Source organism: Dreissena polymorpha, chromosome 9, assembly GCF_020536995.1.
Source record: "Dreissena polymorpha isolate Duluth1 chromosome 9, UMN_Dpol_1.0, whole genome shotgun sequence".
NCBI lineage: Eukaryota > Metazoa > Mollusca > Bivalvia > Myida > Dreissenidae > Dreissena > Dreissena polymorpha.
Genome location: NC_068363.1, coordinates 102199385 through 102212602, shown reverse-complemented (window position 1 = coordinate 102212602; position 13218 = coordinate 102199385). Strand labels below are relative to the sequence as shown.

At 36.1% G+C, this 13218-nt stretch overlaps 1 protein-coding gene and 2 long non-coding RNA genes across 3 annotated transcripts in view; 2 read left to right on the top strand and 1 right to left on the bottom strand.

Moving 5' to 3' along the window:
* Positions 1-13218, top strand: part of LOC127844376 (carbonyl reductase [NADPH] 1-like) — a 199712-nt gene that overhangs the window by 28225 nt on the left and 158269 nt on the right. The gene's annotated exons all lie outside the window — the stretch shown is intronic.
* On the top strand, positions 2104-4903 carry LOC127844385 (uncharacterized). Its single transcript, XR_008032698.1, has 3 exons — positions 2104-2306; positions 2961-3022; positions 4702-4903. It is a non-coding gene; the product is annotated as an uncharacterized LOC127844385 (long non-coding RNA).
* LOC127844387 (uncharacterized) lies at positions 6143-8050 on the bottom strand. Its single transcript, XR_008032700.1, has 3 exons — positions 7649-8050; positions 7070-7170; positions 6143-6562 (listed from the first exon to the last, which is right to left on the bottom strand). It is a non-coding gene; the product is annotated as an uncharacterized LOC127844387 (long non-coding RNA).

Here is a 13218-nt window from a genome sequence, read left to right as displayed (position 1 = left end):
ACATACAAATGAACAAAATAAGTAATGATTTAATTAATATTGCACATAAGATATGAAACTGATTCAATATTTTGCAATATATAATGATTATAGTATGATAATGGATTAATAAAACTTTATCAAGCAATCTTAACGGTTATTGACATTGATACTATTGTTATATTTTGAGTATTTTGGCATGATGCTTTTCTTTCTTTATTTGTTTTGAATGACATGTTGTCCACATTGCTCTTGTTTATTCATTATGCATTGATATCGTTAATTTGAGGAGCAAATTTAGTGAGAGAGGGAGAATGTGTAACCAGGGGCAAGTTATGAAAGTATATTTAATATGTTTTATGATGCTCATTAGTTTATATTTCATGTATGTTGGTAATTATGTAAGTTGTCTTTAATTATATTGGTGTGGTAATACCAGAGACCCTGAGATAATCATCAAAGAGAATTCAGGGACACCTATAGAGAAGTAGTTCCACCAGGTTAATGGGTAGACGGTTACACATGTGTGAAATAGTAGGGGGTAATAGTTATGTAAAAGGTTGTGAGTGACAGTTGGATGGGTGAAGATATGAATGTGACCAATGACTGAAAGATGCATATTAAGATAATTAGATTTGATTGGAAGAAAGGAATTAGGGGTGTGTCAGAATGCTGAGAGAAGGGAGTTAGGGATTGAGATGATAGTCATTGAGGAATTAGGAAGGTTAAGAACTGGATGCGTGAAAGCGAGTAGCAATTAATAGATTTTTAGTAATGTGGACACATACAAGATTAGTTGAGTACATTGGAAATAAAATATAAAAATATAACTTTGATTTAATTGTTATTTCACCACTTCAACAATAGCATAAATGGCGTCCTGTGACATACTTTCAAATACACTTTTGTCTTGTACATATTTTGTGTAATTATTTTCTTCAATGATCTAAAATAGTTTCATCTTCATTTGATATAAACTATAAAAACCAGCCATTACTTGTTTAGATATTAATTATGTGATAATTGTTTATCAAATTATGATCTCACACGTGTTTGTTCCGTTTGCTGTTTAATCGTGATGGTGTTTTTTATCAATTCCTAAATGTTTTGCTAAACATAATGTGCTCACAGTTCTCTTGTTATATTTTAAGTGGTGAATATTTGCATACATTGTCATTTTCCTCACTACATTTAATAACAGATACATCTTCTGGTGATAAGTTTAATACTATGTCAGTGCTCCAGCGAGGCCTAAATCGAAGGGCGCCGCGCCCTGCCCTCCCGAACCTCCGCCCTGCCCCCCCCCCCCAAACCTCCGCCCTGCCCCCCCCACCTCCCCCCCCCCAACAATTTTTTTTTTTTTTTACATATGATTATTCATAAATCTCATATTACATTTTAATTACTTTAATCCTCATTGTAGACATTATATTTGAATGGTTTAATAATAATGGGAATAATACAATTATTTATAACATATAAATTAACATGCAATAGGAAGCATTCCAGAAACACCCGCGCGCTCGTACGTGCCCTTTTCACAAAATACTGCGCGTCGAAAGTGCCCTTTTGACAAAATACTGCGCGTCGATATTGCCCTTTTGACAAAAAAGCCCCCTTGCCCTTTTCTAATCCTGGCTGGAGCACTGTATGTACTTGCAACTAGTTTCATATTGTGTTTATTTCACGCGTAATATTTATATCGTGAGTATATGACTCAGACAATACAATTTTAAAACTGATTTTATCTAGTTTTTTCTATGACCTCACAACAAACAAAAGGCATCAAACATGTTCGTATTCTCGTCTTGTAAATGCTTTCGAAAAATTACGTTATAATATATCCCATTGAATTTGACAATCATGAAATTGGTTCTCACATTATGCAGCCTCGGGATACACTTAATAAATGTACAATTTATAACTTCCAGTGCGCGTAGACAAAATTAAGAAACCGCTATAGGTTACAATACACTAAATACTTTTGGTGTTCAATGCTATACCCTCTAAAAACAAAATCTTCATTTATTTGAAGACACAATTCTCTGTACGGGCACTTGCCATGACTTTATTTTTGAATATTTCTGTGTTCATGTGGTAGGGAAAACATTGTTGTATACTACAAATTCCCTGTTTTGCTTTTAGGTTGGAGACTACATAAGACTTTGACAGTTGGCGGGAAACCATCATCAACTGGAGAGATGCCGGTAAAAAGATGGCCATAAAACAGTGACCGCTGATTCGCATTGAGTTCTTTCTTACATATTGGATGACCTATGTTTTTTATTGTTTAAATCATTGCGGCTTGGAATGCTCTTTAAGAAAAGGTATGGTTATGGGGGTGTCTACGCGCAAAAGTTTGACTTTATTTTTTGTTAAAGTTATTGCTTTTACATTGAATTTGTGCAGGAAATCTTTTGGTATGTTGTGACCTAAACTAACTTATGATAAAAATGAAATATCATCTGCAAGTGCAAAATATGACTGGGAAAGCAGATTTTTGGTCATTTCTTAGCAAAAGGGAAGAAAATAAGTGCATTAAATGCATGAATTCAGATTATTTGACCTGGAATAGTTGTTTTTCAAGTTGACCCCCCACCCTTATATAGTGGAATAAGGGCTAAATTGCTTTCCGACTTAAATTCAACCGCATATTGGTTGACCGTGTCGCGTTAAAGTGTTACATGAAGTTAGAATTCAACGCCAGGGACTCCGTGATCGAGTAACGCAACTAAAGCTTTTGCGAAAAGCATGAACATTCAAACAGAGCCCCATTTCACCTACATGGAATGGCAGGCATTTTTACAGTATGGACAGTGCAGCAGATGCTTAACTGAGCCAGCCTTCATATTTAGTACAATCATGAATTGAGCAAGATTTTATCACTTCATATTATTCATAAAAGTACACTTAAAATACATAAATGCATGTTTTTGTTTCATTTTTTTATCTTTTTCTATTGGGTATTTTGACTTTTTAAGGAAGAGGAATGTCTGCGACTAAGTCAAGGGCCACTGGATAAGGGTTGTTGATGGCAAAACAGGTAATAATATCATTTTGTTATCATGTACACAAGCAAATAAGCATATGTATGATGCTTTAGGTGTGAAAGACTGTCATAATCAGGATTGTGGTCACTCACACCCTTGCCGTCATGTAATTCTCCTCGCAGTTTGTATTGATAGTTCCGCGTCCTGACATGTAAAGCTCGTGCTTTGTTGGCAGCTGAAGTTGGCACTTAACAGGGTTATCCTTGTTCCTGAGCATGTATGCTGTACAGCTGAGTTGATTTGCTACTTGTTACCCTACAATTAGCTTGTTTTTGGTATTGTTTTCTCACAATATGCTTATATTCATGGTTCCGGCTTAAAATGGTGTCGCGCCTTACTTAAACATAGGATTGTTATAGCAAGTGTCCCCTTCATCATTTACCTTAGAGGGATTTTTTTGACAAAATTTGGCACTTTCAGCAACTTGTTTTGTTTTTTATTTGGTACATGCTTCTCTCATTCAGTGATTTAATGACAGTATTGTCCTTATTCTTTTTTTTTGCATAGAAAGGTGACATGAATCATTGATATTTGTTGTGTTGAGAATTCTGCAGGAAGCTGTGTCCCCAAAAGAAGTACTAGAAACCCCTTTCAGGACACTGCCTTGATCTGAACTGCCTTTCTACCCCTGTTACTACATGGAACATCATTGCTAAGCTTATAATGCTTGCCTACATATGTGTTTTTTGTTCAATTTAACTTTTCCTTCCAGCTTAAACCCCCCCCCCAACAAATGAGCATTGTATTCTTTCGCTTGGTTACAAACTCCCATTTGGACCAGATTGCCACCATAAAAATAGCCTAAAGTACTTATTTTGTGTCCAAAATATGAAAATTTGTTTTGTCTTGAACCTCTAAATGAGAGCTGGCAATGCATTTTGACCATCTGCTGCAGTTAAAAGGAACCCATGACATTATATGCTAGAATATTTCATTGGTGGCTGGTAAATAAATGGGCACCGATCGACAAGGCGCTTTCAAGATTTTACACTTTTATTGGTGTGAAATAACAATTTATTGGTAGCTTATTGATTTCTACACTTCAAAGTATCTTTGATCTCTCATTTTGACTAATTAGTTTATTGTCTTGGATGAAATTGGATTGTTTTTGCTTTAAAATTGGCATTTTTGGGATGATTAAAAAAGAACACACAAAAAAGACATTATCAAAATTGCTTAGAGTGAAAATATCTAACAAATTCATTCTTTCCCCACCACACATTAGCCCCACTTGCATGTCTATTTGGTTTGTTTTGGTATTTTATTGCAGATATTGAACACAACAGCTTTAAATCTTAAAGGGGCAGTTAAGCTTTAACAGGCCTAATATCGCCTTCTTCGGACTGAAAACACCCGCGTGTGAAAATATGATACAGAATGGCCAAATGGACAGCTAATCCAGCCAAACTTAATATATTGGTGCAATATGGATGGGATGATAATAATATGAAAGAAAAACACATTTCAGTAAAAATAAATTTCTCTTATAGGTTACAATACACTAAATACTTTTGGTGTTCAATGCTATACCCTCTAAAAACAAAATCTTCATTTATTTGAAGACACAATTCTCTGTACGGGCACTTGCCATGACTTTATTTTTGAATATTTCTGTGTTCATGTGGTAGGGAAAACATTGTTGTATACTACAAATTCCCTGTTTTGCTTTTAGGTTGGAGACTACATAAGACTTTGACAGTTGGCGGGAAACCATCATCAACTGGAGAGATGCCGGTAAAAAGATGGCCATAAAACAGTGACCGCTGATTCGCATTGAGTTCTTTCTTACATATTGGATGACCTATGTTTTTTATTGTTTAAATCATTGCGGCTTGGAATGCTCTTTAAGAAAAGGGATGGTTATGGGGGTGTCTACGCGCAAAAGTTTGACTTTATTTTTTGTTAAAGTTATTGCTTTTACATTGAATTTGTGCAGGAAATCTTTTGGTATGTTGTGACCTAAAGCCCTGTTTCGTTAATCATTGGCGAGTTATTTCCCTTTGCGTACTCTCCGATGTAAAGAGAGTAGAAATATACTATCGATATTATTGGAGAGCAAACAATCTAGGTTATATTACACTTATTCAGATTCCCATAGGGTCCCATTATAAAACTGACAACTTTCACAGCATTTTTCTTGCCTTTCCGACGTATCAATTTTTCCGAACCTGGTATCATTTTAAAGATGGATCTGTCATCTTCCAATAATTGCAATCAAAAACATACCGTCTCGCAACTTCTAAGAAAGTAAATCGCTGTCGAATGAACCCACCGTAGAAAAACGCGTTTCGGAATCCTAATTTCGACAAAAGCCCCACACAATAGAAAACACACCCTCAAAAGTTCATCTTTTAAGTTAGCTTCCAATCCAAGGCATCAAAGTACTCCAGACACATACAGGATATTACAAATAACCACAAAAGACATGTCTCACATTGTTAAATGGCTTATATTCAAGAAGAGGAAAGGAACTCTTTAGAAATAGGCACTACTTTCGAATGGACCACGGAGGGATACACAATGATTTAGTGTAATGTAACCTTTAAGGGAACTCAACTTTGTCCCATCTTTTTCAAACTTTTTCCACATGAGATTTCAACTATTTCCACAATGAATATGCAATTTCAGTGCATTCGGATGGGGGTAAAGGCCTTAAAATGGCCATTTAAAGCGGTGACTAAATTGGCCGCAGTCAAGTCGGAATGCATGATTTTTAGTCTAAGTGACGACAGCTGATTTTGTGTCTCCAATTATTGCTACGCGTAACTTTTATGGCAAAAACTGGTATCATTGCATGCGAAATTCACCAATATATCAGCAAAAGGCCCAAATAAATGTATTGATTGTGAATCAGTGTACTTTTCTTGATGAAATAGGAGACTTTTTTTTAATTTTAAGCATTTTTTTTCAATAAAAAACTCACTGACAGCATATAAAATCATGTTTTTTAAGAAAATTATTATTAAAAGCTTCACTTACAATCTAAACATACACATTGCAATTACAAAAATTAATGCTATTATGATGAGAGGTATAATTTGCAGCTTTCAAGCCGATACAAGCCGGCTACCCAAAATTAACACTTAAAAACGCGCAAAGCGCTCCTTCAACAGCTTACGACACAAAGTGACACTTAATGCGCATCCAGATAGTCTCTCTCATATAAATAAGTCCTGTTAGCGACATTTTATTAAGTATTCTCTTTAAAATCCAGTGTTGAAAGCGTAAGTTTTGCAAAAATGCCCACAGTCACCATGCAAAAGAGCACGTTTGCTAAGGAATTCCTACGCGAGTGGCCACACTAATGTCGTGGCAGGAAAGTCATTTGGGTGTGATTCCTCTGTAGTTCAGTGTACATTCATTCCACTACCTGGGGATGACTATCAGGATCAATTTTCCAGCTGGGTGTAGTGTTGACCTTTCAGGATGTTGATGGAACGTCCACAAGCGCTGCACCACTGCGGCCTCTGTTCAGGACACAGAGTCGGATTGAGGTGTACACAAACCCGCAGTCAGGCAAGGATCATCCAGACCTTTAATAAAATAAAACGTTTAGGCCCCTGAAACTGGCAATTATGTTCAACACTGAGATAAGGAAACACATAGAGGAGACATCATGCCATGGCTTTCTCATTATCGACACGGCAAACTCGAGCAGCTGGGGACTTGGCTCTAAACAAAAACAGGTATGCTCCATCAATGTGAGCAAGATGGCATGTCAGAGTTAAAAAGGGCAAACAAACAGACAAAAGAGATATAAAGGAAATTAGAAATTAAATGCCAGAAGTAATTGTAAGTATTGTTTTTCTGTCTGCAAGGGTTGCTGTGGAAAATAGTGCTTAACGCATAGTTTGGCCTGTAGGGGTTCTGCTAGCAAGAACAAATCGAAGTCATATCTGCCCGCGAACTGTAAGCTTTAGATAACCATATCTGATGAAGTACTGCTTTGAAAATGCATTCTGATTGTACTTGAACCAGATCGCGTTGACGGCACAAGGCTTCAGACCCCCCAAAAGTGTGAGGCTTTCAATAGTGCTTACCTGATACCAGACCGCATTGCCCAAGACAGTGACTTTCTCCCGGAACTGCACAGGCTGCATCCGCAGCACAATCCTTAAGCTCAATCATGGTCTGGCTAACTCTGAAATAGTGTAATCTGAATTTACAGATGCTCATTTGTCTAAAGGTTATGAGTTTATTGCCTATCTTATTAAAAGCAAACACAATGACATGCTTAAGAAGACATGTGCATTTCTGAAAAGACATACAGCTGCCCGATACTTGACTAGGAAAAGGCGCTATGGTCTTCACTCTGAAATTCATTACTCTAAGGGCTTAACAGAACAAAAGCCAGATCTTACAGCTAAATGGCCCCACCTACAGCTAAATATGCTTTATAGGTTGAAAATAAAGTTATTTGTCTGAAGAAATAGTGCTATTAACTCATCAGCTATGTTGCTCCACTGGCCGCAATTCTGTAAACATAGTGTATTTATGGAAATACCTAGTCTACCACCTGCTGCGCACCACTACGTCCACTGTAAATACACAGCTAAGTTAGTACTTTAACGAACAAACTGAAATTCGGTGTTAATTAAACAATCAGTATGATGACTCACATTGAAATCATGTCCAGTGCACCAGTCAGAGCAAAACAGCTAGCGGATTGTTGACCATCGACGGCTCAAGGACAAACGGTCAGGCCTACAAACAAAGAGAAAAATGGCATAAATGGGCTGCATGCATGTAATTTGGCATATTTTTCATCTTGCTCTCCACCTGAAACTTCAATCTAGGGACATAATAATATTTACATTTAAGATTTGTTGGAAATGTTACCCTTACTTGTCCATACCAGGTCCCCCACCCATCCGGAACAGTCCAAAACTACCTAAAACATCCATTTGGACCAAAATATTGACATCTCTCATCTATTTTAGCACCCAAATCATCAAAACATTCATTAAAATTCATTTTCTACTTGTCTCGCTTGCAGACGAATCCATGTGACCTTGACATTGCAGTAAATGCGCTTTTTAAAGGTTATATTACACTTATTCAGATTCCCATAGGGTCCCATTATAAAACTGACAACTTACACAGCATTTTTCTTGCCTTTCCGACGTATCAATTTTTCCGAACCTGGTATCATTTTAAAGATGGATCTGTCATCTTCCAATAATTGCAATCAAAAACATACCGTCTCGCAACTTCTAAGAAAGTAAATCGCTGTCGAATGAACCCACCGTAGAAAAACGCGTTTCGGAATCCTAATTTCGACAAAAGCCCCACACAATAGAAAACACACCCTCAAAAGTTCATCTTTTAAGTTAGCTTCCAATCCAAGGCATCAAAGTACTCCAGACACATACAGGATATTACAAATAACCACAAAAGACATGTCTCACATTGTTAAATGGCTTATATTCAAGAAGAGAAAAGGAACTCTTTAGAAATAGGCACTACTTTCGAATGGACCACGGAGGGATACACAATGATTTAGTGTAATGTAACCTCTACCGGTGCGCGGAAGCAAATATGGAGTCCGATGCTTGTCCAAAATCGACAGAAAAAAAGAGACACTACTGCTGCATTTGTTCAAACTATGCTGGAAAGGTTGTTAATCATCGTAGGATAAGTCTACATCGATTTCCAACAAACTAAACCGTAAGACGTTTGTGGCTTCGACGAATAAAGCTTTGTTACGGAAAGTACGTATTCAGCGAAAATGACCGTCTTTGTTCCTACCACTTCCGAGAAGAAATCAAGAAAAACAACGAAATTCCATGTGTTTTCGAGGGCATGATAACTATCAATTGACACACACATTGACATCGGTAATCGATCGATATGTACATCACATGCCTTAAGTCTCTTAAATTGTTTTGTGATTTTTACAGTTGCAATTTTTTTAGACCACCCTTATTCATTTTGCTTTTTATCAAGAGAATGTACTTGTATGAAAATAATTGACTGTGCAAAAAATATACATGTTTTATGCTTTAACAAATAAAGTTTTAGAGTTCGTTATTATTTAGTAATATCATATTTTTCACAATTAAACTAAAAAAAATGGCGCATAAGTTACATAATGCTCAAACATAATGCCATAATAAAGAGAAAAAACTTTTGACATTTTTAATCACTGTATAGCTTATTGCATTCTAGGCATTTAAACGGAGTAGTGTTTAGATTGCACGACTGAACACAGGAAAGCATTCTTATATTGTAATGCATATCATTGTGGGAATGTATATATCAAAACAATAAACTCATACCCGCTATTCTTTTTTAGGTTTTGTTTTATAATTTTCAAAGAATTGTTTGTGAACATCACTTACTGAAACTGTCGAATGATTACATTACATCTTTTACAGGTTACATCTCGTTAATACTTTATGAATTATTATCTCCCTTACAACCTTAAAATCTAATCGGATATCACAGCCTTAAATTAATAACAATAACTATGAATGTAAACGTAAATATCTGAATAAAATTAGGTTTTAACCATTAAACAAAAATCATTTCCCTCTTGCGTGTTTATATACTGCACCAATTCTATTTTAATCCAGTATGTACATGCATTTTTCTTATTACCGATTAGCTGACCATTATTCATATTTAATAAATTCAAAACATTATTCATAAGTTAATACAAACATATCAATCGACTTTAAAGGGGCCTTTTCACACAGATTTTGGCATATTTTGAAGTTTGTCATTAAATACTTTATATTGATAAATGTAAACATTGGATCTTAAAAGCTCATGTAAAAAATCAAGAATACAATTAAAAAAAGGAAAAAAAAGTAGCTGGTACCAGGGCTCGAACCAGTGACCCCCCAGAGTCCTTGAGTAAGTCTGAAGTAAAAACGCATTGGCCCTCTCGACTATTCCGCCGAGTATACAAAGTTTAAATATTTATACCTTATATAAGCAATCTTCGTAGTTTCGTAAATTTAAACGACAACAACAGAACTCTCCAAATTATTCAATCGTTTCGCGTTGCAACGCTTTATAATTTTTCGGTTTTCAAATCGTCAAAAGATACATATAATGGCTATATTGGACTATGGTAAATGTTCAGTAATACTGTTTCCTCACAAATATCATAACTAAAACGAAAATTTGCGAATCTGAAACAACTTTTTTCAATTTTGTCAATTTGTCAAACCGTGAAAAGATCCCTTTAAAATTGTAATGGGACCTGTAAACAATTAAAACTAGGGCCATCGCTTTGGAGAGATAATTGCCAAGCATTTGGATGTTAAGATATATCCGGTGAAAATCACTAGATTATTCCACTTGCCTTGTCAATGACCAAAGTTAAATCAGCGTGAATCGTACATGTAAACAATTTTTTTCACGCCTGATACTCACTCTGGATACAACCGGCTTTTTATTGCATAAGGAAGCCTCTGGTATAACGTGGGCGCCATTTTGTTTTCGGACTTCTTTCAAGCAAAATGGCCGCGCACATCGACAGTTTTCAATTGAAGGAAAACAAAGTGCAAATCATGCCCAATACTTAGGAACGCGATACATAAAGTATGCAGTGCAGTTAGGCTATAGATTGCCTCGATTTAAGACCAAAGTTATGAACGCTCTGTCCTGGGAATTGGAGAGGAACAAGGAAAATTTGGATATCTAAGTTCTGTAGTAGCGGCACCCTGTAATAGCTATAACTTTGTTTTCTAACTTCTAACCATGGTTCGAGTTGTCGTCAGCAGTATTTCTATGAAACTAACAATACAAATTTGTGTTTCATAGCTATAGTGCTTAAGACATAAAACACAATCATCTTCGAAGTCAAGTTTCTTGGAGCAAGTTTGTGGTTAGCATTTATCCAATATTGTTAATACTTTTTTCAACACAGCTAGATGCACATTAACTTTTCATGGCCAGTTTTCAAGACTTGCCATTCAACCATCTCAAGTATTCTAATTGTCTGGTCAAAAGTACAAGTCCGTGGTCATCGTATGTTGTAAAACTAACATATATCATGTGTTTCAACTTTGTTTTTTTTTAAGTATTCATTACATTTTCATAAAGCAAAAATATCAAACACACACATTTTAAAATTGTGTCGGCAATTAATTATGTTTTGTAAGCTTCTTAAACAACCCTATGGCCGAGCTGGACCACACAAGAGTTGAAATTTAATGTCCCTGTCCAACCAGATTGGTTTAACTTGGAAGTAAATTAGTTAAGGTACTGTAATTCAGTGCATCTCAATTATTCTTATGAAAAAAAGCAAAGAATTTAGGTTATTTTTGTTACATATTGTCAAGAAATATGTTAAAGGGACATTACTGCGTTACACTACATACTAGATCCCATAAGAGTTATTTCTACTGTTAATCTTGTGTTTATATGAATATGCTTAATAGTTTGTTGCACACTTGTAGTTTGGATATGAATGAATAAACATGTAACCATATACGCCTTACATTATATTAATAACACCGGCTAGACTACAACATGGTGTCAGAAGTAAAAAAAAACACAAAAAACTACGGATAAAACCAATGGAATTTTGATTTTAATACAATCATAAAGTTACAGGATTTTATTAATTTGTGCTAATTGTGACATTCTGCTCATTTTAAAAAGATGGATAGCGAACACAATATAGGCCAAACACCCAAGATGGACTGGGACAATCCGGACTTACACCAAGCATTTAAATCGTTCAGATCGCACTGTGATTTCATGTTCAAAGGTCCATTAAAAGGAAAAGACGAAGAAACCAAATGTAATTATTTAATGTTATGGGTCGGCGAAAAGGGTCGTTCAATTTACAGTACATGGACACTAACAAATGACCAGCAGAAAGACTTGAAACATCATTTTGAACAATTTGAACAATATTGCAAACCAAAATCGAACAAAATTTACTCCAGATATGTTTTCAAGACAAGAATGCAAAAGGATGGAGAAACATTCGAACAATTTACTACAGATTTGCGATTATTAATAAAGGACTGTGATTACCCTGCTGGAATAATAGATGAAATGATAACCGACCATATTATATTTGGAATCCGTTCCCAAAAACTCCGCGAAAGAATGATCAGTGAAGGAAATGATCTGACACTTCAAAAATGTCTGGACATTGCCAGAACATATGAGTTGACGAAAAGCCAGGTGAACTCGATGGACAATAGTGGTATCCATGCTGTGGCCAGTGCCAGTGGAACTAAACGTCCAACAACAACCAGCTTCAAGCCGAAATGGAAGGGACATAAGCCGAACAACGCAAACAGGGGAAAATGTGCAAACTGTGGTGGTAGCAAGCATCCTACAAAAGAACTTTGCCCGGCACAGGGAAAGAACTGAAATTATTGCCACAAAATGAACCATTTTGCGTCAGTGTGTTTCCAGAAGATTAAGGACAACAGCACCAGAGCTAAACATAAAGCCAGAGTTAATGAGGTAAATGACTTTTCTGACTCAGATCAAAGTGACACGCATGATCAATACTTTATCAATTCGGTCATTTATGATAAGCAAAAGAATCAAGCTCATGTTAAACTGAATGTTGGTCCAAAAGAAACAAAACTAATGTTTAAAATTGACTCCGGTGCACAGGTCAATATCATTCCATTACGTAAATTTGCATTGTTAGGGATTAAATGTCCACTCAAAAACACTCACATCAAGCTATCAGCTTACGCCGGAACATCACTTAAGGTTCAAGGCACGATTCGTCTTCAATGTAGCTACGATGGTAAAAAGTCATATCTGGATTTTTACATTGTAGACAGCCCCTCCAGTCCCATATTAGGTCTAGACACATGCATGTCTATGAATCTAATCAAATTTGTGTCAGGAATTGAACATAAACATTTCTACACAAAAGACACGGTTGTATCTAAATACTCTGATGTATTTACTGGTCTAGGAACTCTCTCAGGGGAATCTGACATTTGCATAAAACCCAATGCTGTTCCAGTTATTCACCCACCTAGACGTGTTCCTGTAGCAATCAAAGACAGACTCAAAAGAGAGTTAAACAGAATGGTGAAGGATGGTGTCATAACCAAAGTTACTGAGCCGTCCGAATGGGTCAACAGTATGGTCACTGTTGAAAAGCCCAGTGGTGCTTTGCGGGTGTGTATTGACCCAAAAGACCTCAATGACGCTATAATGAGACCACACTATCCATCAAGATCAATTGACGACA